This window comes from Ailuropoda melanoleuca, chromosome 13, assembly GCF_002007445.2.
Source record: "Ailuropoda melanoleuca isolate Jingjing chromosome 13, ASM200744v2, whole genome shotgun sequence".
Taxonomy (NCBI): Eukaryota; Metazoa; Chordata; class Mammalia; order Carnivora; family Ursidae; genus Ailuropoda; species Ailuropoda melanoleuca.
The window spans coordinates 74,041,083-74,067,468 of NC_048230.1; the positions used below are offsets into that span (position 1 = coordinate 74,041,083).

Here is a 26,386-nt window from a genome sequence, read left to right on the forward strand (position 1 = left end):
GGGATCAAGGACACAGAGATTAATAGTCTTTGAAAGGATGAGGAAATCTCTTCTAGTCTAAACAGAGAGAATAGAGGCTCTGTGGAGAAGAAGGGAGAGGTGATGTCGTCCTATCACTAAAGCCATCTGTCCAGAGGGAGGTTTGAGCTACTGTGCTAGAAACTGACAAAGAAAGGATGTTTTCTGCATAGCACTGAGACCCTGAGTGTGATACTTTGGAGCTGTGGTTGACAGCCTGAGACAGGAATGGTGAAACTAGATGGTGTGGATAATCCATAAATCAAGATGGCACTTTTTTGTAGGTTAGGGAATTATGGGATGGAGACTTTCTTAGTCCACACAGGCTGCCATAACAAAATACCTTGACTGGGTGGCTTAAACAACTGAAACTTACTTCTCACAGTTGTAGAGACTGGCAGTCCAAGATCAGGGTGTTAATAGGATTGATGTCTGGTAAGAACACTCTTCTTGGGTTGCAGACACCCGATTTCTTGGTGTATCCTCACATGGCCTTTCTTTGGTGCATAGGGGGCAGGGGAGGGACGAGGGGAGAGAAAGATCTCTCTTCCTCTTCTTCTAAGGCCACTAATCCTATCATGAGAGCATCACCCCTATGATCTAATCTAACCCTAATTACCTCCTGAAGGCCTTGTCTCCAAATATATTGGGGATTAGAGCTTCAGTACGAGAATTTGGGAGGGAGACACAAACATTCAGTCTGTAACAGAGGTATATACTTTTATTCGTTCCTCTCTTAAATGGTTCAGAAGTTTTTATAATTTTCATTAATATCATTAACAGTTTGGATACCTATTATGTGTAGGTTTTTATTTTAGCGTTGGGAAAACAACAAAGTAAGAAAATTCCTGCCTGGAGGTTTCTGGTCTTATTGAGGAGCTAGATCATATATATAAAAAGCTAAATTATCATATAGCACATAGCAATATAGACTAAGTGCCAAATGAGTAGAATAGACTCATGTCAGATTATAGCAGTATACCTTGAGGTTCACATCCCTGTAGCTTATGAACATTTAAATGCTATCACTTTTGGGGCACCTGGGTGGCTCAATTGGTTAAGCATCTGCCTTCAGCTCAGGTCATGATCTCAGGGTCCTAAGATCAAGCCCTGTGTTGGGTACCCTGCTCAGGGTCTGCTTCTCTCTCTCCCTCTGACCCTTCCCCCTACTCATGCTTTGACACACACTCTCTCAAATGAATAAATAAAAAAACTTTTAAAAAATCCTTTTCAAATAATTCCAACATCTGTATCATCTTGGTGTTGGCATCATTGCCTTTTCTTCATTCAAATTGAGACTTTCATGGTTCCTGATATGACAAGTAATTTTGGATTGCATCCTAGACATTGTGATATTCTGATTCCTGTTTACATTTTTATATTTAACAAGCAACCAAACAGTTTAGGTTTAGAGTGCACATGCCGGCCCATCTTTGTTGGTTGTGGTTCAAAAGATCAGATTAGTCAAGTCTTGCTGTGCTGTTCTGGTCTGCTCTGCTTTTATGCTACCAAGAGTCTAACCTGAAACCTGGATGTTGTTTTAGACCAGTGTTCAGTTCTGAAACTTTTTGCTTGTTGTTTCTGGTCATTTTTACACGAGTTGCTTGGAGGTATGTATAGGATTTTGTACACATATTTAGAGGGTTTGTTTTTCTAACTTCCTCTTCACCATAATCCTCCCCTTACTGTCTAGTTGGGCTGGGGTCAGAACTCTGTTTTGTTATTCCAGGATGGAGATAGAAGACAGGGCTCCTCCCATGTTCTCCACAGCTACAGCATGGGGAGGGGAAAAGGTACTGCCTCATTCATGCAGGACGTTAATGCAAGATTGGAAGACAGAACTCTGCCCACAGTTTCTGGGCTACAGTGCCTGATGAGGAGAGGGAGGGGGCGCCACTTTTTTTGTTGTTGTTTGCCTGAAGTAGGGCATGTATGGTCAAAATGTTTTTGTCTTGGCTGAGCTCCTCTTTTCCTGGTCCTTTGTCTAGAGAAACCAGTCATTCCTTAGCACTTTTTTGACTGTGCTCATTATTGTTTTCAGGTTGTGGGCCTCTCCAGAGCTCAGACTAGGACATATTAGAAGTCAGACCAAACCAAATCAAATAAAAACTAGGAAACTTCCTGCTGGGTCAGTCCTCATGTCCATGGTCCCTAGCCAACCCACCTTCTTTTTTCCCCTTTTCAGAATCCTCTTTTAGTTGCTTCATGAATTTTGTCTGGGGTGTTTTTCTGTTGAAATAGGGTAGAATATGCATATTCCATATTGTCCTGGCCTAGAAGACCCCATTTCAGTTTTAAATTATGAACACTAGTACATTAGTTTAAGAACATTAGTTTTTTACTTATGTATTTTTTTCTAAGTGCATAGTCTTTCATTTGCAGTTAAGTTTTTTTTTTAAGGTTTTATTTATTTATTTGACAGAGAGAGAGACAGCCAGCGAGAGAGGGAACACAAGCAGGGGGAGTGGGAGAGGAAGAAGCAGGCTCCCAGCGGAGGAGCCTGATGTGGGGCTCGATCCCAGAACGCTGGGATCACGCCCTGAGCCGAAGGCAGACGCTTAACGACTGAGCCACCCAGGCGCCCCTGCAGTTAAGTTTTGGGAAGATTTTACCTAATGATTACATCTCATTTTGTTTTCTTTTCTCATCCCATTAGCTAGAGCTTCTAGAACATAAGTCGGCCTACTAAGGCCTGCCTCCCATATTTAACCTTCTACCTTTTTGTGTATGACATACGAGCTCAGAATGGGTTTTACATTTTTAAATGGTTGGGAAAACCTCATATGGAATACTATATGAAAATTATATTAAATACAAGTTATATTAAATACAAATTTCGGTATTCATATATAAAGTTTTATTGGAACACAGTCACATTTATACTTTCCATATTGTCTATGGCTGCTTTCATGGTATAGCAGGAGAGTTGGGTAGTTGCAACAGAGACCATATGCCAGCCTTTTGAAGATCAGTAAACCATAGTGGTGATAGCCAACGTGCTTTTCTCATTTTCCTTTAGTGATAATTGATTTCAGTGCATACTGCTTTTCAGTATGTTGTTGGCCATTAGGCTGAGGTAGTATTTTCAGCTGAAAGGTTATTTTGTTTCTGGTTTCTAAGGATTCCTGAGAAATTCCTTCACAAATATGGTTCTTTTCCTCCATTCCCTGACTGGTTGAATGCCACCTGGTAGGTAAACGAGAAGCCTAAGAGGAGTAGCACTCGACAACTCTCTCTCCCTCGCCTCAAGAGCAAATCCACTATCAGTGCCTGTTCAGTTTACCTCCTAAATATCTCCTGAACTTGTAATGTTTTTACATCTCTGCCAGTAGCCTTAGCCTAACTGGGCTACTCACATCCTGTGTTCTGTCATCTGACCTAGCCAGAGTGCCCATTCCCTTATGCTTCCACTCTTCAAAGGCTTCTGAATGCTTGTAGGACAAAGAAAAATCCTCCCTATATGGTCCTGTTCCGCATACATCTCCCGCTGCCTCTGGCGCCATGCTCTTCATGCTCCAGTTACAATGCCTTCTTTCAGGCCCTGCTCCCACCGTTTCTGAGACCACTAGTTAGAACTGAGTTTCCTATCCTTCTTTCCTGCTTAACTCCTATTTATTCTTTACATTCCAGTTCAGGAATCACTGCCTCAGGGAGGCCTGGACTGAGCTTTGTTACTAGGTCAAATTTCTTCTTGTAGGCTTCTGGAGTCCTATAATTCTCCTATCACTTGTCACATTTGTCCATTTAATGTTGGTTTTTGTTCATAGATTGTAAGTTTCATGAAGGTAGGGATTTACTTAGGTTTTGCTTGTTACTATTTCATTTCTAGTACCAGGCGCAGGACCTGACATATATAGTAAATGCTCAATAATTTTTTTCCCCTAATGAATGCATTTTTAAAAAATCAGGAGTTTTACAAGTAACTTTTTTTGGCATCCATCAGGGTAATCACGTGCCTTTCAATATTTTTAATTATTTTAATGAGGATTTTTATTAATTTGTTCCTTAATAATAGACCATGATTAAATTTCTGAAGTAAACCTCTAGCAGGCTGGAGACTCAAGAAAAAGTTACAGTTCAAAGACAAGTCTGCTGGAGAATGTCCTCTGGCTTGGGAGAGGAATAGTCTTCTGTTCACACCTTCAACTGATTGAATATGGCCTGCCCGTATTATGAAGGACAATCTGCATTACTCAGAGTCCACTAGTTTAAATGTAAATCTCATCCAAAAATACCTTCACAGAAACATCAGACTGATGTTTGACCAACTTGGCACCCCTATGCATCCCCTTAAACCATACTTAATCTCTGAATAAAGACAATAACAAGGTCATGCTTCCACCTAACATCATACAACTACCCTGCATACAACCAAAAAGTCACTAACCTTTTCCCTAGGAGAGGATGCAAAGTCCTTAGATGATGTTTACTTTTTTCTTGAAAACTTGTAACTTAACTACTGTGATGTAAAGTTTAAAATACTTGAGTACTAGAATCAGATGTTTAATGATATTTTTCCCTGAAGAAAATGTTTACATATCTATTTTCTCTTGCTGTGTATTTTTTTTAAGATTTATTTATGTGTTTTTGGGAGAGAGAGCACGCATGCCTGCACGCCAGAGTGGGGTGGAGGGAGAGAATCTCAAGCAAACTCCCTGCTGAGCACAGAGCCGGAATGCCGGGCTCAGTCTCCCAACCCATGAGATCATGACCTGAGCTGACATTATGAGTAGGATGCTTAACTTACCGAGCCACCCAGGTGCCCCCTTGCTGTCTGTTTTTTGTTAAGATATTAAAACTTAGTAGCGTAAAGCAACAACCATCTAGTTAGCTTACCATTCTTTGAATCAGTAAACTGTGTTGGGTTAGCTGTTTGGTTCCTCTGTGGTCTTGACTAGAGTCATTTGTGCAGCTGTAGTCAGCTCCTGGTTAATCTGGGACGAGATTGTCTCAAGCACATGTCTGGCAGTTGGTGTTGGCTGTCTGCTGGACCTCTGTATGTAAAAAGGTCAGGGCTTTTTACATAGCCAGGGCTGCTTCATATCATGGCAGCAGTGTTCCCAGAGAGCAAAATGGAAGCTGCAAGGTCTCTTGAGGTGTCAACTTGGAAGTTATACCATCACTTCTGCTTCATTTTCTTGGTTCAAGCAAGTCACAAGGCCAGCTCAAATCAAGGGATGGAGAAATAAGCTCTACCTTTTGATAGGAGTACCAGTTTCTTGTTATAAAAAGTATGGTCAAAATTTTTATAGCCATCTTCACTAACAATCTACCACACTGTCTTTTTTTTTTTTTCCTTCTGACTGCTTAAAAAAAATTTTTTTTTGATTCTTTGGTTTTCAGAAATATTACTGTGGTATATAAAGACACAGATTTCCCTTTTATTTATCTGCTTGAGGTTCTTAGGATTTCTTGAATCTGTGGCTTGATGTCTTTTTTTTTTCCCCAAAGATTTTATTTATTTATTTGACAGAGAGAAAGAGACAGCCAGCGAGAGAGGGAACACAAGCAGGGGGAGTGGGAGAGGAAGAAGCAGGCTCCCAGCAGAGGAGCCCGATATGGGGCTTGATCCCAGAATGCTGGGATCACCCCCTGAGCCGAAGGCAAATGCTTAACAACTGAGCCATCCAGGTGCCCCTGTGGCTTGATGTCTTTGGTCAGTTTTGGAGAATTTTAGCCTTTGTCTCTTCAGGTATTTCTTCTGTCTTATTTCTCTTACTCCTTTTATCTGGGGCTCAAATTATAGAATAAATCATCTCACTGTATTCTCTATACCTCTTACCATCTCTTATATTTTTTATCCTTTTGCCTCCCTCTGCTTTATCATAGATACTTCCATTTCACTAATTCTCTCTTCAGCTGTATTTTATCTGTTCTTAACATCTGTTGAGATGTTTGTGTCAGCTATTGTATTTTCTCAGTTTGAGAATTTCTGTTTGGTCTTTTTTTTTTTTTGGTAGTTCTGCCTTTATTTATTTATTTATATATTTAATATAATGGTGTTGATACTTGGCTAAAATTCTTAATGCTATGGTACTGTTCTTGTCTGTTTTCTGCTGATTCTCATGTTATTTCCTCATGGGCCAGACATATTTTTTAAATTATTTGTAAAAATAATTTGAGACTTAAGATGCTATCTTTTTCTAGAGAGGATTTACATTTGTTTCTGGCCTTGCCTAGAGGTCTTGAATCATTTTAATCCAGTTTTAGGGCTTGAGATTCTTTTAAGGAGGAGTTTAGTCACTACTTTAGTCCACTGCCTGGGATACCTGTTATGTGTGGGGCACTTTGCTAGTGCTAGGTAGGTTCTGTGAGCAGAGCAAACATAGTCTTTAATCTACACTGGAGACAGAATCTTGATTAAATGACAGATAAATGTATATACAATGAAGTTCTATGAAAACAATGAAAAGGTTGCTATGGTAGTGAATATTTGGAGTGGGGAGGGTATGAGAATGGTCCTACCATAACTAACTTCATCAGTTTTCGTTTAAGCTGAGACCTGGCTGGCTGATGTGAGAGAACTGAGACCAGAAGCTCCCAAACAGAAGCAAGTGCCAATATAAAGACTGAATAACACCCAAAAAAGTGGGGGCAGGGGGAGCAGTGGAGGGCGAGTTGAAATTGATTTGGAATTACATTAATGAGCTCTGGAAGATGTCCCCTATCCCCCACCATTTTTCTCCCAATTTCCTTCAGAAGATTAGTGAATTAGGAGTTGATGAATCTAGGCTCTAGATCTAGCTCTGTAACCTTTTTTTTTTTTTTTTAAGATTTTAATTTTTTGAGAGAGAGTAAGGTAAAGGGCAGAGGAAGAAGCAGACTCCCCACTGAGTGGGGAGCCTGACACAGGACTCGATCCTGTCCTTGCCTTAACCAACTGAGCCACCCAGGCACCGTAGCTCTGTGATCTTGCACTAGTTATCTGATTATTCATTCAAAACAAAACAGATGGAGGGAAGGGAGGAAGGCGAGAATACCACAAGGAAGTGGGATGGGAAGTAATGAAAGGAGTATGTGAGGAGAGGGACCGTGTCAGGTTTCTTCATATTCCTCACAAGTGTTTACACTGTTTGGCACATACAGTAGGCATTCTATGAGTGCCTGTTGACTTAACAAAATTAGAATAGATCAGAGAAATTTTTTTAATGGGGAATTAATATAGAAGAATGAGATAAGAATTTTCCATCTTAGGCCTCTATTTAAAGGAAAGAGTAAATGAATCAAAATGAAGAAAGACCATGTTTATCTACCTCTTGGATGATATGAGTTCTGCTGACTAACCTGAAATGTTTTGGGTAACATGAGAAAGGTAGGTAAGAAAACACTTAAGATGTGAGGTCCTCAAGGGCAGAAGCTTCTCTCTCTCCATCCTTGTGTGGTACAACACAAGGAACTTAGTTGAACAATGAGCAAATGATTGGTTCCCCACTTTGAAGGAATTTAGGCTGTCCTTGCCTTATAGGACAGGTGTACCATCCATTTGCTTTGTATAAGGTCCAGGAAAAGAGTAAGATTTCCTCTCATAATATTATTAGCCCCAACTTCTGATGTGATTGATGGATTATAGAACTTAAATTTCTTCAAAGCCCAGCAGTCAGAGAACACATTGTTACTCTGAGGTAAACAAGAGTATACCTCTCAGAACCTTATGAAGTATATTCTGTTTCTGGCCACAGACTCTAGGTCTTGAGCTGATATTCGAGAGGGAAAGATTGGAACTTAGTAGAGTTATACTCCCTGTATCTTTTCAACTTTTCAACCATTATGTAAGGCTTTCTTTTTCTAGAAAGAGACTAACGTGGAATGAGAATTAATTCTCGTCAGTAAATGCAAAGCTTTAAGTAGGTCATCTGACTTTGCTTTTGTGCACCACATTCACCCTGGTTATAAAAGGGCCTTTCATGAGTTTTCTAGGCTTTCAGCACTCCCAGACTTTCCACAGGCATTGTGAAAGAATTAAACTACCCTCCCCCTGCAATGCCTGTCTCTTGGACTCTTTCGTAGAGTACACACCACACTGTGCGCTCAGCAGGGACTCTTTGCATACACTGAGTATATGAACAGTCCTCCTTCCAGATAAGAGATTTCACTATTGATTAATGTCACAGCATAGAAGTTAGTGTCTACCAGTATCTGATATAGTGACTTGGCAGCCTAATTTTTGCCAAGTTTGTAGGCCAAAATTTAAATGTCTGTATTAAAATTATTTTTTTTAAAGATTTTATTTCTTTGTCAGAGAGCTCACAAGCAGAGAGTGGCAGGCAAAGGGAGAAGCAGGCTCCCCTCTGAGCAAGGAGCCTGATGCCGGACTCCATCCCAGGATCATGACCTGAGCCAAAGGCAGATGCTTAACCAACTGAGCCACCCAGCGTCCCCCCCACCTTTTTAAAGATTGTATTTGTCAGAGAGAGGAATAATAGAATTATTTTTATATAAAATTTGCCTCTAAATTTTTGTTTAATCAGTTGGATAGGAAGCTGATGAATGCTTCAAATAATCTACACATTTTTTTAAAGGAGAGAATTAGCACTGCAGGCTTAAATAAGTTTTGCCTACAGGAGTGGAGGAAGAAAGTAAACATTGAATTATGGAGGGGTATTTAGCAAGCTGCTTGTGACATAATCTGGAGGTAGTAAAGGATTTACATTGTGCTGGTGTTGAGATCCATACATCTCAAGGAAGCTATAACTACATAGGGTTAACAATATTTACTGATTTTTCAAGGACTATGTAGCCTGTCAGTTAAATAGATTCCAAATGATTCTGGTGAAATTAGTCTCTTGGGACCTTCCAATTTACCTACCCAGTTGTTGCCACTATAAGACATCCTCTGACATCTTCTGAATTTTTAGTCACTTTAGTCCTTTATGTTTTGAAATCATCTTTAGTATCTGCCATCCGTTCTTGTCAAAGATAGACTCTGGTTCAGCAATTCAGCTATTCTCTTGCCAGTACTCAACCATGTTGCTTATAGTTCTGTTACATTCAGCCAGCAAATCTTAATTCTGTGTTTTCCAAACCATTACTGTTTCAAGAATTTTCCAAAAAAGAATTCTTGAAAAATGAGTCTCATCTCAACTGGGCCCTTTTCTTCGATTTCCAGCCATTTTCTGCAGCAGCAGTGTTAGTCTTATCACTTCTTAAAACTTTATCCCACTGTCTCACCCTCTTTTTTAGCCTTTGACTTTGCTACATTCTTCACAGAAAATCTCAGAGATGACAGATTGAAACTCCTTCACTTTTCCATTCTTTCTCTTATCTCTTCCTACCTTCCTTTCCTCCCCACTGAGTTCTCCTCCCCATTTACATTTGGTTAGTTCTCTCGTAACCTAACAAACCCTTTCCTTGGTGCAAATCAGTGGCTAGTTTTGCTAGGGTATAGAAATCCTTTCTCTAGGGGCACCTGAGTGGCTCAGTCGTTAAGCAGCTGCCTTCGGCTCAGGTCATGATCCCAGGGTCCTGGGATCGAACCCCTCGTCAGGGCTCCCTGCTCAGCAGGAAGCCTGTTTCTCCCTCTCCCTCTCCCACTCCCCCTGCTTGTGTTCCCTCTCTGGCTGTCTCTCTCTCTTTGTCAAATACATAAATAAATAAATCTTTTAAAAAAAAATCCTTTCTCTAGTCACCTTAATACCCAACCTCCCATTGTTTCTTAGGATTTACATGGAGGTTGTTGTGGGTTTTCTGTGTAAGTGATCCTAATTCCTGCAGAAAATCATATCCTGTCTAATTTGTTTTAGATTTTTATTTATTTATTTATTTATTTATTTATTTATTTATTTATTTATTTATTTAGAGAGCGTGCACATAAGTGAGGTGGCAGAGGGAAAGGGGGAGAGAGAATCTCAAGTGGACTCTTCAAGGAACATGGAATCCAACATGAGGCTGGATCTCACAACCCCCGAGATCATGACCTGAGCTGAAATCAAGAGTCGGACTAACCAACTGAGCCACCTGGGTGCCCCGGCAGCCTGTCTAATTTTTATGATTCTATTTCTTATTGCCAAGGCTAGGACCTCTCATAAATTTTTTAAAAAGATTTATTTATTTATTTTAGAGAGACAGAGGGCATGAGCAAGAGGGGCAGAGAGAAAGGGAGAGAGAATCTCAAGCAGACCCCCGATGAGCCTGGAGCCCGACTTGGGGCTCAGTCTCAGGACTCTGAGATCATGACCTGAGCCAAACCAAGAGTCAGAGGCTTAATTGACTATGCCACCCAGGTGCCTCTCTCATAAATTATTGAATAGTAGAAGTGATGATGGGTCATCTTGTCTCATTCCTGATTTTAAAGGGTATGCTTCCAATGTTTCCCTACTGAAGATGATAGCTGCACAGTGTTAGGGTTGTTGTTTTAAAACAGGAACTGTTTTATTAGGTGAAGGAAGTCTTCGATTCCTAATTCAGAGGGTTTTTAAAAATCATGAATTCATGTGTTTTTAGCCAGTGTTTCCTCTATATCAATTGAAATGATTATATGATCTTTCTTCTTTAATATAGATTTTATATCCACATGTATTTGTACACTTTGGATAAACTCAGATTGATTGTGGTTTGTCTTTTTTATATACCAGATTCAATTTGTTAGTGTTTTAAGATTTTTGAATCTATGTTGTTATTGAGTGGAAAAGGGACTATACTTTTCTTGTAATGTTTTTGTTTAATTTTAGTGCCACGTTTCACTTACTCTTAGAACGAATTGGAAATTATTCCCTCCTTTTTTCTCATCTATCATCTTGGCATAGTGTTTTCTTTGTGAGGAAATTTTGACTTTTATTCAGCTTCTTAAAGAGTTGTAAGAATATTCAGGTTTTTTATTTTTATAATATTTCTAAGCTAATTTTAAGTTCCATTTTTCTGGAAATTTGTCCATTTTTTTAAGTTTTCAGAATTATTTTCCTGTAGTTGATAATAGTCTCAGTTTTCATCTGCAGTATTTGTTGTTATTTCCACTTATTAATGATATTAATTTGTGCCTTTTCTTTTTATCTATTTTGTTAATTTGTCATAGAACCATCCTTTTGGGGCGCCTGGGTGACACAGGGGTTAAGCATCTGCCTTCGGCTCAGGGCGTGATCCCGGCGTTGTGGGATCAGGCCCCACATCAGGCTCTTCCGCTATAAGCCTGCTTCTTCCTCTCCCACTTCCCCTGCTTGTGTTCCCTCTCTTGCTGGCTCTCTCTCTGTGTCAAATAAATAAAATCTTTAAAAAAAAAAAAAAAGAACCATCCTTTGGCCTTTTAAATTTTTTATTGTATGTTTTCTGTATTTTTCCTTTAATTATAAACAACTTTAAAATTGACATACAATAAACTGTATACACATTTAAAGTATAAAAATTATTAAGTTTTGACATGTATTTGGTGAAACTATCACGACAATCGAGAGTGTGAACGTACCCATCATCCCCCAAATTTTTCTTGTGCCCCTTTGTAATCCCTCCCTCTTGCTGATGCCCACTCCTCTGTCCCTCACCAACTGCTGATCTTTTTTTTTTTTTTAAAGATTTTATCTATTAATTTGTCAGAGATAGAGCGAACACAAGTGGGGGAGCGGCAGGCAGAGGGAGAAGCAGGCTCCCTGCTGGGCAAGGAGCCCAATGCAGAACTGGATCGCAGCACCCTGGGATCACAACCCAAGCCAAAGGCAGACACTTAACTGACTGAGCCATCCAGGCATCCCCCCAACTGCTGATCTGTTTTCCGTTGCTCTAGATTAGTTTGTATTTGCTAGGATTTTATATAAATGAAATAAGGCATTATTGCGTTAACTATGTGTTTTTGATGTGTAGCCTTGCCTACGCTAGGGAGACTGCCCCTCTCAGGGTTAGCCAATTTCTGGAGATCGTAAACAACTCACCTGCTAGTGTGCCTTTCATATGCAAACCAGCCAATTCAGAGCCCATACCCCAAGCACCTTCTTTATAGGGCTTTCACATTCTAGGTCACTATCTGCCAGGGTCACCCCCAGGCCAGGTATCAGGCAATTAGGGATAGCCTCTAAACCCCAGAGTTTATTCAGATTAGCTAATCCTAACATTTTTGCTTTGCCTCTGCCTGTTTCTTCCTGCAGAAACCACGATAGCCAGTAACCGTTCTTACTCATGGTTTCTCCTCACTCCCCCTGCTTCCTAACCAACCCTGGTGCTTCATGTGGCCCCTGTATGACTTGGCATGCCACCTCCTCTTGGGAATTATTAATAACAAACTGTCTTTTCAGTGGCAATCATCTGATTTGTTGGTCTCGTCATAACTGAATAATAATAAAACCTATGTTTTAAAACAAGTATTTACCCTTTTTTGTTTCTTAGCATAATTATTTTGAGATCCATCCATGTTGTATGTATCAATAGTTCATTCATTTTTATTGCTAAGCAGTATTCTATTATATGGACATAACAAACTTTATCTGTTGATATATTGATGGACTTTGGGGTTGTTTCCAGTTTTCAGTTATTAAAAATAAAGTTTCTGTGTGAACATTTATGTACAAGCTTTTGTATGAACATACATTCCTTTTGGATGAATACCCAAGAGTGGAATGGCTGGATTGTATGGCAGGTTTGTGTTTAACTTTTTAAGAAACTGGCAAATGATTATTCAATCGGCTTATACCATTTTACATTCCTAGGAGCAATGTGAGGGTTGTGATTTCTTCATATCCTTGACAATACTTGGTATTATCAGTCTTTTAATTTTAGCCACTTTAGTGTGGTATTTTGTGTTTTGCATTTCCATAATGATTATGATTTGTAACATATTTCATGTGCTTGTTTGCCTTACATATCTCTTTGGTGAAAATGTTCACATTATTTCCCCGTTATTTTACTGGGTAGTTTGTTTTCTTGCCTATATAATATAAAATTTACCATTTTAACCTTTTTAAGTGTATATACAGCATTAAGTTCCTTCACATTTTTGGGTAACCATTATCACTGTCCGTCTCTAAAACTTTTTATCCTGCAAAACTGAACTCTATACCTATTTAACCCCCCCCCAACACCCCCTGGTAACCACTATTCTACTTTCTGTCTGTATGAATTTGACTATATGTTCTTAATGTAAATGAAATCGAAAGGTATTTGTCCTTTTGCATCTGGCTTGTTTCATTTATTATGATGTCTTCAAGGGTCATCCATGTGGTAGCATGTGTCAGAATTTTCTTTTTAAGGCTGAATAATACTCCAGTGTATATATCTACCACATCTTGTTTATCCACTCTTCTGTCAGTGGATACTTAAGTTGCTTCAGCCTTTTGGCTGTTGTGAATAATGCTGCCATAAACATTGGTGTACAAAATATCTGTGTGAGTTCCCGCTTTCAGGTCTTCTGGATGTATACCCAGAAGTAGAATTGCTCTGTTGTATGGTAATTCTGTATTTTTTGAGTAATCACCTTACTGTTTTCCACAGTGACTGCACCATTTTACATTTCCACTGACAGTGCACAGATTTCCAATTTCTCCACATCCTTGTCAACACTCGTTATTTTCCTCTTTTTATCTTTCTCTTTTTTTTTTCCTTTTAAGTAATAGCCATTCTAATGGGCATGGAAGTAGTGTCTCAGTATGGTTTTGATTTGCATTTCCCTAAGGATTAGTGATTGGAGCATCTTTTTGTATGCTTATTGGCCATTTGTCTTCCCTGGAGAAATGTCTCTTTGTGCCCTCTGCCCATTTTTTAATCAGTTTGGGTTTTTTGGTTGTTGAGTTGTAGGAGTTCTTTATATTTTCTGATTTTCAATTCCTTATCAGGTGATTTGCACACATTTTCTGTTGGTTTCCTTTTTATTCTTTTGATAGTGACTTTTGATGTACAGATGTTTTTAATTTTGATGAAGTCCAACTTATGTACTTTTTGTTTTGTTGAACTACGCTTCTAGCGCCATACTTTAAAAAGCATTGCCAGGGGCGCCTGGGTGGCACAGCGGTTAAGCGTCTGCCTTCAGCTCAGGGCGTGATCCCGGCGTTATGGGATCGAGCCCCACATCAGGCTCTTCTGCTATGAGCCTGCTTCTTCCTCTCCCACTCCCCCTGCTTGTGTTCCCTCTCTCGCTGGCTGTCTCTATCTCTGTCGAATAAATAAATAAAATTTAAATAAATAAACAAACAAATAAAATAAAAAGCATTGCCAAATCCAGTGCCATGAAGCTTCCTCCCATATTTTCTTCTAAGAGTTTTACAGTATTAGCCCTTATGTTTAGGTCTTTGATCCATTGATCAAAGGTTAGGTGTTAGGTAGGGAACCAACTTCATTCTTTTGCATGTGGGTACAGTATCCAGTTTTCCCAGCACCATTTGTTGAAAAGGCTGTCCTTCCTCCATTTTTGTACCCTTGTCAAAAATATTTGGTTATATTTGTGTGTATTTGCTTCTGGTTTTGTTTTATTTCATAGGTCTGTATATTTATCCCTTTGCTAAATACCACATTGTCTTAACTACAGTATCTGTATAGTGAGTCTTAACTTTGAGTAAATGGATTTCTCCAACTTCATTCTTTCTTTTCAAAATTGCCCCTGGTTTGTTTTTGTTTCTTATTTTATGCATGTAACTGCACTATACGTTGGTTTCATATATCCAGTAACTTATTCCAAGGTGTGCTTAAAGAGAGCATATACTTTTCCACATGCTTCTTTGTCTCAGTCTGCAATGTAAATTTATACAAAACTAATTTGTTTGTTTATTGAAGTAATCTGATTCCTTGCCTCCAGGCTCATCTCTCTCCAGGCCCCAAACTGAATCTTGCCTTAGGTGTAACTTAATCTATTTTATAGTTTTGGTGGTCCTAAATTTCATCTGTGAAAATGAGCATCTCTTCAGGTTTCAGACTTTTGCTGATTTTAAGAGGCGGGTCCTCTTCCCTTTATTTTGGACCTTTCTACCATATTACCTTTCTTAAGAGAAGACCTATAGTAATAAAAGTCGATTTCTGGTGTACTAGGCCATCTTCAGAAGCCTTCAGCAGGTTTTCAAGCTCTTTTCTCTTCCTGGTAAGTATTCAGTGTGCTGTTCCTACCCCACCCTCTCTTGATGGCATGTATCAGTTTTCTACTCACCCACACCCACCTACTCCTGCCTCCTGTGCTTGTCAGATGTCTCTTGCCTGGCTCTCTCATTGCTGCTTTTGTCACTCTTACAGCTGTCTTCCTCCTTTCTTTGGCTTATTGCCTGACTTCTGTGGCAGCTGCTTTGTCATTGCTTGTCTACCATTCTGCCCCTTCTCCCACCCTCATACCCTGGACCCCTGCCCCATGTAGGTACGTCATGTGCATTCTCCATGTTCAGAACTAAGCTTATTACTTTATCCATGGCATGTCGTGTCCCCAGAGTGGTCCTCCTGCTTATAGCATTATAATTCACCTAAGTCAGATGCCTGGGCCCTCCTTACCTCTGGTATCTCATTGTTCAGTGTTCAGCTCTGCCCCTGTGAAAGGGTTCCTGGATCAGATTCAACGTGGTGGGGTGTGTGTGTGTGTGTGTAGGTTTTGCCACACCAACAAACAGTTTTTGGACACCAGCAGTGTGTTCATGAATTCAATTCAATTCTGACACTGTCTACGCAGAGATAGAATCAGATTCCACAGGTAGAGGGCTCAGTCCCATAGGACTTCCCTCCACTTCAGATGACCCCCTCCAACTCAGGATGCCAGTCATAAGTCCACATTGTTACCTCTACTTTTGACCAACTGGCTGTAAATCAAAGGTTCCCAGGACTATCTCTTTGGGTTTGATTAATTTGCCATAACAGTTCACAGTACTCAGAAAAACCTGTTTACTCACTAGATAAAGATCTATTACAAAAGGTATTACAAGATACAAATCAACAGCCAGATGAAAAGATACACTGGTGAAGTCCCAAGCAAAGGAGCTTCTGTCCTTGTGGAACTTGGGGCTTGGCACAGTGGCAAATGGAAGTGTTCTGGTTTGCCAGTGTGGAAGCTCTCTGAACCCCCTTCTTTTTTATTTTTTATAGAGACTTCATTACATGGGCACAGTTGATTAATTCATCAGTCATTGGTGATTGATTCAACCTCTAGCCACTCTTCCCAAGAAATCAGGGTGGGACTGAAAGTTCCAACTTTCTGTTCATGGTTGGTCCCCCTCACAATTAGATGTGATGCTTTGCATTCTTAGTCTCCATTCTTAGATGCTTTGCAAAAGTCACCTTCATTAATATAAACCCAGTTATGGTGGAAAGGCTTTATTATGAATTATAAAACACACATTTCACCTTGATGGCTCTGAAGCATTTTTAGGAACTGAGGCAAGGGACAAAATATAACAAAAGATGCTCCTTGTTCTTAACTCTCAGGATAGTTTAAGGGTTTGGGAGCTGTGAGCCAGGAACTGTGAATGAAGATCAAATGTATCTGAGAAATATATTTTGGTCATCTGAATGACCAAATATATATATATATATAATTTCTTTTTTTTAATTGAAGGTACACAGAACGTTACATTAGTTTCAGGTATGCAACATTGTGATTTGCCAAGTCTGTACATTTATATATATTTCTTATAAATCACAGTGTCATGCCCTGTAAATCCTCTTACCAGTCCCTAGATACTCCTGCCCTGCCCTGAAGTCCTCCTGGTTTATTGGCTAGATTACTCCTGAAGGCTTCAGTCAGTGGCCCTCCTAACCTCAAACCCCACCAGTTAGTTGATCCGCCACCGTGCTGTCATTGTTTCTGAAATCCAGGTTGTTCCAGTCATTCTCTTTGTGCTAAAGCCTTTGTGGTTCCTTAATGTTTTCATTGCAATATCAAAACTTTTTATCGTGGGGGCACCTGGTTGGCTCAGTCAGTTGAGCAGCTGGCTCTTGGTTTCAGCTGGGGCCGTGATCTCAGGGTCCTGGGATCGAGCCCTGCGTTGGGCTCTGTGCTTGGCTCGGAGTTGGCTTGAGATCCTCTTCCCCTGCCCCCTACGCTACTTGGCACGCCCACATGCACACATACACACACACACTCTCTCTCTCTCTCTCTCTCAAATAAAATAAATCTTTAAAAACTTTTATTGTGGCCTATAAGCCCCTCCGGAATCTGATCACTGCTTCTGGTCACCTCACTGCCTACAGTACCTGCACATATCCTCACAGACCCCAGTCTTCTCATGTCTCTCATTTTCACATTCATTTAATGCTTATTTATACTTAATGTAATACTTATTGACATCTTACTTGATGTCCTTACCCAGCTCTTTGCCATTCCTGGAACCAGATAGGCTTGTTCAAGCCTCCAAGTCCTCTCACTTGAAAGACTGTTTCTGACCATTTTCTTAGCTCACTACTCTTTATCCTCTCAAGTTCAGCTCAAGCATTACCTCCCCTGAAATTCCTTCACCACCTCACCTTAATGTTAATCAGCTAACATTATTTTTGGCAGGTGATAATTCAGAGTTTGAACAAATTGTTTATTTGTGCCTCCCTACTGGCTAGGAAACTACTACTGGCTGGAAGACAGTGTCTAAAGCTAATCTGTCTGGTGGTATTCCCAGCATTAGGTAAAGTGTGAAGGCAAGGACATGAGCTTTGGAGGTTTAAAAGCCTTGACTTGGAATCCTAATAGCCACTCATTAGGTATGTGGCCTTGAGGAAATTCCTTAACCTCTGTGATCTTTAGATTCTTCATCTGTAGAATGGAAAAACGATATCTAACTCATCAGGTGGTTGTGAGGATTAAATGCATTGAAGTGTATAGAATGCCTGGTACTAGTACCAAGCACATAATGGCAACCAAGGATTGTAGTTGCAAAAATAGTTTTTGCTCTTAATAATAAATAATAGAATGTTGATTGAGTGAACAATTAGCTGAAGGAATTGAATCCTCCTTCTAGGTGCCTTTTTCTCAAATCAGAGAACCTGAACAGCTCTAGGAGAAGGCCTGGGCAGAGCTTAACACTCCTAGCTGCCACTTCTTTGTTTCTCCCACACGTGGGGGACATCCTCACTAAGGCTGAGAGTGGAATACATATCTTTCTCCCCGAGAGCTTCATCTCCGTGAAAGAGGTGAGTTTACTTAAATCAAGACTAGTACTTAAACAGTCATATATATTGAATATCTGAAAATCAGTGATTGATTACTGTGAGCACATTTAAAACATTCACTGCCCCTTTGCTTAGAAACCTATAAAATGGAAGTAATAATCAATTAGTTTTAGTTGGCATTAGGAAGATTTATGTTTCTACATTAGTCTTTACACTTTTTTTTTTTTAAAGCTTTAGTTATTTCTTTTGGGGGGGAGGGGCAGAGGGAGAGAGAGTCTTAAGCAGATTCCTCACTGAGCATGGAGCCCAGCTTGGGGCTTGAGCTCACAACCCCACCATCAAGACCTGAGCCGAAACCAAGAGTCAGTCATCTAATGAACTGCACCACCCAGGCGCCCCTAGTCTTTACACTTTTAAAAGATCAAATCATGATAAGATTTGTGAGGAGAAGTCAGGTAGTCCTGAATTTGAGTTCTACTTACACAATTTAACAGCTATGTGATCACTTTTAATTTCTTTATCTGCAAAATGGGAATTAAGAAGAGTATGTAACTTGTAGAGTTGCTATGAGATTTAACTGAAATAAAATGCCAAATATTGAGATAATTTGTACCTGACACTTGATCACATTTTATCAGCACTAATATATTGAATATTGAATGCTTAACTTGGAATAGATGTTCTCTTAATGGAAGCTATCACAGCCAAAGTCTACACTCTGGGCAATGTGCAGATTGGCTGAGCTTTCCTTTGCTAGTGGGGGCTTCACAATATTGATTCCTTGAAACATTTTGTCTTTAGCAAATGGATGCAGCATTGTACTTACTAGCAGGAGGGCTGAGAAAAATACATTCCAGAGCACCTTCATCATTCCCATTCCTAGATCATCACAAGTCATAACATTAAGAGTTGGTCATCTTATTCCTTATAACTGGTTGTATCAGGATTGGAATTGGTTGTATAGAGCAGAAAATAGGTTTTTTTCCTTCTCATATATATGAAATCTGAAAATAAGCAGAACTGGTATGGCAGTTAATATCATCAGAGAACTTGATTTCTTTCTAGCTCGCTCTCTATTCTGCTATCCTTAGGTCACTTCAGGGTCCATAATGGCTGCTGGGGTTCCAATGATCACATCTAAATTCCAGATTATAGGAGGGAGGATAGGGGAACTCCTTCCTTCCCTTTATTTTTTTTTTTTTTTTTAAAGATTTTATTTATTTATTTGACAGAGATAGAGACAGCCAGCGAGAGAGGGAACCACAAGCAGGGGGAGGGGAGAGGAAGAAGCAGGCTCATAGCGGAGGAGCCTGACGTGGGGCTCGATCCCAGAATGCCGGGATCACGCCCTGAGCCGAAGGCAGACGCTTAACCGCTGTGCCACCCAGGCGCCCCCTTCCTTCCCTTTAAAACCACCTTCTAGAAATCTCATCATACGCTTTAGCTTGTAACTCCTTGGCCAGGATTTAGTCACTCACTTGTCTACAACTAACTTAGGAAGGGGCGTGTTCTCCCTTAGTATTAGCACCCAGTTTTCTTCCTTCTTCCTCTTAGGAGAGGATGGCATGTCTCTCGGGACCTCTCAGGGTCCAGTGACAGGGAGTGTATGATTGGGCAAGGAGTGTTTCTCTTTGGCTTGAAGCCAAAGGAATCTTTCCTCTAGAAGATATTCAGTATGCCTGTAATGGTGCAAGTTGTATATTTGGAATAATTTACCCCTGAAATGCATGTAAGGATCTATAATTGCTTATAAAGTTAACATCCAAGATTTCTGTAGTTCAAGAGAAACACCCCCATCCCCAAAGGTACACAACACAGTAAGTGCAGTAATACCAGTATCAGCATCATAGATTTGGGGAGGGTTAAGTGAGAGGAGGCACACAGAGTGTTCAGTGCACGTGGGGCTTTGAGACGGAAGGGCAAGTGTGAGTGATTTAACAGCTAGTGGGCACTACCCACCATCCATGTCTCCACCACTAAGTGCAGAGCCTCCACCTGTATCCGTAGACAGAATGTCTCTGATCTATGCTGAATTTGAATTTTAAGAACATTTAAGAAATGCTCTTAGACCCTCAAAATCAGGAAAGCAACAGTTACAGTTTTTCAGAACTTTGTCGTATATCCTAGGGCTTTTAAGTATTGTCAGTGGCATCTTCGTTTTCCTCTGTTGTTTGAGTGTTAAATGTTCCTGACTGAGCACCCTAACGTATGTGCAGTGGAACCAATTTTTTTAAACTAAGAAATGCTTTTGTAATGAAATAAGGATTGTATATTGGCCCCTTTTCTGGGTGTGGTAGAGTAGGAGAGAAAACACAATGTGTGTGCCATTGTGTCTGATAAATCGGGGAACTGCCCAGACTTCATGACTCATCTCCCAGAGCCTCCCTGCGCAGTTATTCTCTAACTCACAGTTAACCAAAGGATTATGATTCACAAGTGCTTTTTGAAAAATGAACATTGTGTAAGTTTGAGTTTCTTCCATTATTTTGGCTTTCCTGAAATACATAATTCTGTCTTTACTCAGGCCAGTCTTGCCTAATCAAAAATGATGTATGGGACAGAGAAAGAAATCATATACAATTAACTCTTGCTTAATAAAAGCAAACAGAAAGACTGGTTAAAACAACTGATATATAGACATGAAACACTGTGTGTAGCCACTGAAAAGAAAGGTAGCTAGATGTATTGATGTGGAAGATGTCCAGGATTTATTTTTTATTTTTTTTAAAGATTTTATTTATTTATTTGACAGAGACAGTGAGAGAGGGAACACAGCAAGGGGAGTGTGAGAGGAAGAAGTTGGCTTCCCGCTGAGCAGGGAGCCCAATGCTGGGCTCAGTCCCAGGACCCTGGGATCATGACCTGAGCTGAAGGCAGACGCCCAACGGCTGAGCCACCCAGGTGCCCCCAGGATTTATTTTTTAAGTAAAAATGCAAGCTGTAGGTAGTATGTGTAATATCCTTTTTATGGATCTTTTTAAAAAATGTATAGTTATATTCTGGTATAGCATAGAAAATTTCTAAAAGGATATAGAAGAAAGTATTGAGTGATTACTTTTGGGAAGTGGACTGGCAGGAGGTGAATGAGACCCATGTTTTGCTTTATATCCCTCTGTATTTCTTTTAATGAGCATATTATTATTATTATTTTAGAGTAGTTTATGAAAGGGAAGTAGACCAGTGTCCTTCCTGTATAACAAAAGCTGTGTTTTAATAAATAACATTAAAAGATTCCATTCATTTCAGCCTGAAGATGAATAAGGTCTGAGGATCTAATGTAAAACATGATGACTGTAGTTAATAACACTGTATTGTATAATTTAATATGTTAAGAAAGTAGGATGTAAACATTCTCACCAAAAAAAAAGATGTGAGATGATGAATGTGTTAATTAACTAGATAGTGGGGAACCTTTCACATTGAATATATATATCAAATCTCCATGATATACACTTTAAGTATCTTATAATTTATATGTCAGTTATACCTCATAGCTGAAATTAAAAAGATTCCATTCACAATGGCGGCGTAATGTAACATAATCAGGAATTAATGCAGGAAGACATGAATAGTACAAAAATACAATAATAAGTACAGTTAACACTTTGAAGAACATAAAAAAAAAAGTAAATGGAGAAAATACTGTCCCAGGATTATAAAATTCAATACCGTAATGTGCCAGTTCTCCCTGAACTGATTGTTTTATCAGCCTTTTATTATAAAATTTTTCAAATATACAGAAAATTGAGAGAATTTTATGTCCATCCCCACCACCTAGACTCTGTAATTAATATTATTCTACTTGTTTTATCGTGTATTTGTCCACTGTCCCTGTGTTCATCCATCATTCATACTGTTTTTAATGTATTTCAAAGTAAATTGCTTATATCAGTACACTTCTTCCCAAATACTTAAGCTTGCATATCATTTATGATACTAATTTATGGGTAGAATAATTTTCAGAAGTGAAATTTATGTGCAAATACACAAGTGCATTTCCTTGTCAAAATACAGAATATTACTGTTGTCCAGGAAGGTACCTTCATGTTCCTTTCCAGTAAATCTTCCATCTCTTTCCCAGGCAAGCATTGTTCTGATTTTTTTTCCACCATAGATTAGTTTTTTAATCGTTTAAAAAAAATTTTTTTTTTTTTTAAATTTTGGGGACACTTGAATGGCCCAGTTGGTTAAGCGTCTGACTCTTGATTTTGGCTCAAGTCATGATCTCAGGGTTGTGAGATTGAGCCCCATGTTGGGCTCAGTGTGGAATCTGCTTGAGGTTCTCTCACCCTCTTCCTCTGCCCCCCCACCTGCTCTCCAAATAAATAAATAAACAAACAAACAAATAAATAAGTCTTCAGAAAAAATTTAAAAAAAATTTTTAAGTAATCTCTCTGCCTTATGTGGGGCTCGAACTCAAAACCCCGAGATTAGGAGTCACATGCTCTACTGACCAAGACAGTGAGGTGCCCCTCCACCATAGAGTGAATTTCCTTGTTTTAGAACTTCACATGTGTGGAATCATACATGATATACTCGTTTGTATAAGGCTTTTTTCACTCAGCATGATATTTTTTAGATTCATTCATGTTGTGTGTATCAGTAATTCTTTCTTTTCATTGTTAATGTTCCATTGTCAGAAAATACCATTGTTTATATAATCTCTTATTGATGGTTACCTGGGTGGTTTTCAGTTTTTTGTTATTATGAACATTTTTGTGCTAGTCTTTTTGTGGACATATGTTTTTATTTCTCTTGAGCAAATATATAGGAGTAGAATTACTGGGTCATGTAGTAGGTGTAAATTTAGTTTATAAGAAGCTGCCAGACAGACTAATTTTTAAAATGAAATAAAAATATCACAAATAGTAGCTCATCCTAAAAATCATTTTGTGAAAGGCAAAACCATTCCCACTATTGGAATTTGTATACAGGGTTTCTGGCACTGTGCAGACTACAGCTGGCAGTGCTAGTTTCCATCTGACATTTGATAGTACATATTTCCCTTGGATTCAAACTATTTAACCATTCATCTGTATCTGTATTCATCTAAGGCTAGATCTTTATCATAGAACCAGCTTTTAAAATTAGTTCAGAGAGAGGTGTGGGGAAGAGATGAATTTTGGAGTATATGGGGTGTCAGTTAAATCGGATGTGACAGAGGGAGATGGAGGGATTTAACAAAGAGGTTGTATGTGTGTGAGAGAGAGAGAGAAAGCGGGGGGCAGGGGAGGGAGAGAGAAATACCAGTGGCTCCCCTGCCCCATGAATTTTAATTTAAGTTTTTGAAAAGGTTATTTTTAAGATGGTTCAAAATCAAAAGGTGTCTTGTGTACTGAAATGAAATGATCTCCAAAGAGCTTCCTCTTTCTGTTTAACAGGACTCATACTATTCCGTTTTATGAATATGCCATTCTTTTTTTAAGATTTTATTTATTGTCGGGGGTGGGTGAGAGAGAGAACGAGCACAAGCAGGGGGAGCAGCAGGCAGAAGGAGAAGCAAGCACCCCGCTGAGCAAGGAGCTGGATGTGGGACTCCATCCCAGGACCCTGGGATCATGACCTGAGCCCAAGGCAAATGCTTAACCGACTGAGCTACCCAGGTGTCCCTGCCATCCTTTATTTAATCACATTTGCCTCTCCTGTTGGTAAACATTCAGGTTATTTCCAGTGATTTTCTATTGCAAACAGTGCTGCATTGAATAACCTTGTACATAGGGCACTTTAAAAGTATGGGTATATCTGTAAAAATCTCAAGTGGAATTGTGTCAAAGGGTTTGTGTTTTTGTAGTTCTGCTAAATAGTTTTAGATCATGTGAAAGAAACTGTTTACTCAAACCCTTGCCAGTGCATTGTTGTTAAAGTTTTTTATATTTGCCTGTCTGATAGGTGAAAACTGGTATCATGATATAGCTGTAATTTGGATTTCTCTAACCATGAGTGAGGTTAAGCAATTTTTTAATATATATATTTAAGAGAAGCATTTGCTTTTCTGTGCATTGTCAGTTCCATACCTTTTGCCCATTTTTCTTTTGGATTGTTGGTTCCTTTTTTATTAATCTGTAGGAGTCCTTTATATATTGGGAAATAAGACATTTGTGAATGAGTTAGAAATATTTTTGAAGAGCTCGTTCTTTAAAAATAAAGAAGTAGTTAGTTGTTTTAGTGGAATGGTGGGAAAAGAAGCCAGATTGCCATGGAGACAACTCTTTCGAGAAAATTGGCTGCAAAGCAGAGTAGAGAGAATGCTAGCTGAAGGATTGATATAGAGTCAAAGGAGTTCTTTTCTTTTAGAAGTTCTGTGTTTAAATGCTATTATGAAAGGGAGGAGTTAAAGCTAGGAGATGGTGGTAGGCGATCTATCTACAGGACGAGGACTGATGACTGAGATTCTTGAGAGGAATTGCAGAGAAGGAGGAAATTTGTAAATACGTTTACTGGGAGTTATGGATATCATGCAGTCCAATAGCTTCTATTTTCTCTGAAGTGAAGGCAAGGCCAACAGCCAAGGGTGTGGGAGGATGTGCTTGGAGAGGAGAGAAGGTTCTTTGAAATCACTGCTATGGAGAATTGGAGAGAGCGGAGTAAGGAAATACAGAAAGATTGTAGAAATTGTTTGGACTTCCGTCGACGTCGACGCAGAAGTGATATCAGCCTTATCAGTTGTTTGATTTTCTTAAGCAGCATTTGGCAGTCCCAAGTGTAGGGCTGATGGTTGGATTAGTTCAGGCTTGGATTGTTGGTTCCTTTTTTATTAATCTGTAGGAGTCCTTTAAAAACTATTTTTGTTTCTCCCCACGTAGGTAGAATAGAACAATGTAGCAAAGGAATTTAGGATGTTAGCATAGTGACACCAAGTTTTCTGGGTTGGGTGAAGAAGGAAATAGGACAGAGATACTGGATAAAAGTAAAAAATTAGAGAGAGGTTCAAGGGACTAGAAGCCTAGATGAGGCCCAAGAACAGGTGTGGTACACATAAAAGAGAAGGAACTGCAAGGATAGGGAGTGTGGTTGGAGAGTGGGAAGGTAAGACTCAGTATGAGTTTTTCCTGGTGATAACAGAACCTGGAGTGAGCCTTTGTCATGGGTGGCTCAAGTGGAGTAGAAGTATGAGGTTGTTGGGGTTGAGGAAGTCAGGGAACGCATAGGCTGGCCCAGATAAGAATTGTGGTGGGTGTCATCTGTGAGGATGTTGAACTGACTTCCAGGAAAGTATTGGGACTTGGGGATAGGAAGAAAACTGTGAGCCACATTGCAGTGTCTTCAGTGATGAGCACCTTCAAGAACAGGAACTGTTAAAGCAGGCTCTAGGAAGAATGGTTTGCGTATGAGATCTTTGAAAAGTGAGGAAACCTCAGTTTTCCTTCCTGACATGCAGCTCTGGGATACTTGGAATGGAAGATTTGGAGGCTGGAAGAGGAAGGAAGAAAGCCTAGGTATGGATGCAGTTTCATCTGGGAGGCAGGAAGTCACAGGAATTTTTGCCTGAGGGTCTTTATATCCTCTGCGAAGAATGAGGCCTTGAAGAATGAGGCCTTGAATACAGTGTTCCTGGGTGTGGTCTGTAGATACACCTTGTTAGTGACATGGATCTTTTTACATTGACATACCTCTCACTCTCCAGTTTACCAGTACAAATCCTCTCCAACTTGCCATTCACTGTACACTCGTTCTTTTCCCTTGGAGCCTCTCAGGTGAAGTGCGTCTTTCTTCTGCAGTTTCCTTTTAGTTTTGATTCATATAATCATGCTCTGTAAGCGAAACCGGTTTTCTTTTTAACTTAATTTTATTGTTTGTAAAAATATTCTCCATTTTTAAAATTGAGAGGATAAAGTACAACATAAAGAATAAAAATCATAAAGTGTTATGCTAAATGTTTACAGATTTTTTCCTTCTAGTTTTACTTTCATGCATATACATTCATACACATATGAATGTGTTGAGATCATATGGTATGTGAATTTAGTTGAGATCGTATGGTATATTCCGTTTTGATCTGTTTTTTTAAGCTTAAAAAAATGAAGGGCTTGTTCCATTTCCTTAAATTCTTTGAAGATAGCATTTTGAATAGTAGCAGTATATCATCTTGAATAGCAGCATAGCACTTACTTCAACTTTTTCCTGTTTTCCCTGCTGCTGGGTATTTGGATTGTTTCTGCTTTTCCATTTAGTGAATATCTCTGTATCATTTTAGTCTGAGTTTCAGATTATTTACATTTACTTCATACTAGAACCTTGGAAATGGGTCACAAAACAATATGGACATGTTTAAGATTCTTGTATAATCTTTCTGGGAAGGAATTTGTTGTTACAGGCTAATGGCCCTTCCCACCAGTGTTGAGTCCTTTTCATGAGACTCTTGCCAGCATTGAATATTTCATATGATTGA

General features: G+C 39.3%; 1 protein-coding gene across 5 annotated transcripts in view; it reads left to right on the forward strand.

Moving 5' to 3' along the window:
• Positions 1 to 2,577: 2,577 nt before the first annotated feature.
• Positions 2,578 to 26,386, forward strand: part of PTPRA (protein tyrosine phosphatase receptor type A) — a 92,741-nt gene continuing 68,932 nt past the window's right edge. For 2 of the 5 annotated variants that reach the window (XM_002918774.4, XM_002918775.4), the window contains exon 1: positions 17,863 to 18,018. The gene's annotated coding sequence lies outside the window, so the exon portion shown is untranslated. Of the gene's footprint in view, positions 2,597 to 4,772; positions 4,785 to 12,896; positions 12,902 to 17,862; positions 18,019 to 20,872; positions 20,899 to 26,386 lie in introns of those variants that run through there. The other 3 variants (XM_034641859.1, XM_034641858.1, XM_011224395.3) reach the window with 3 other exon arrangements.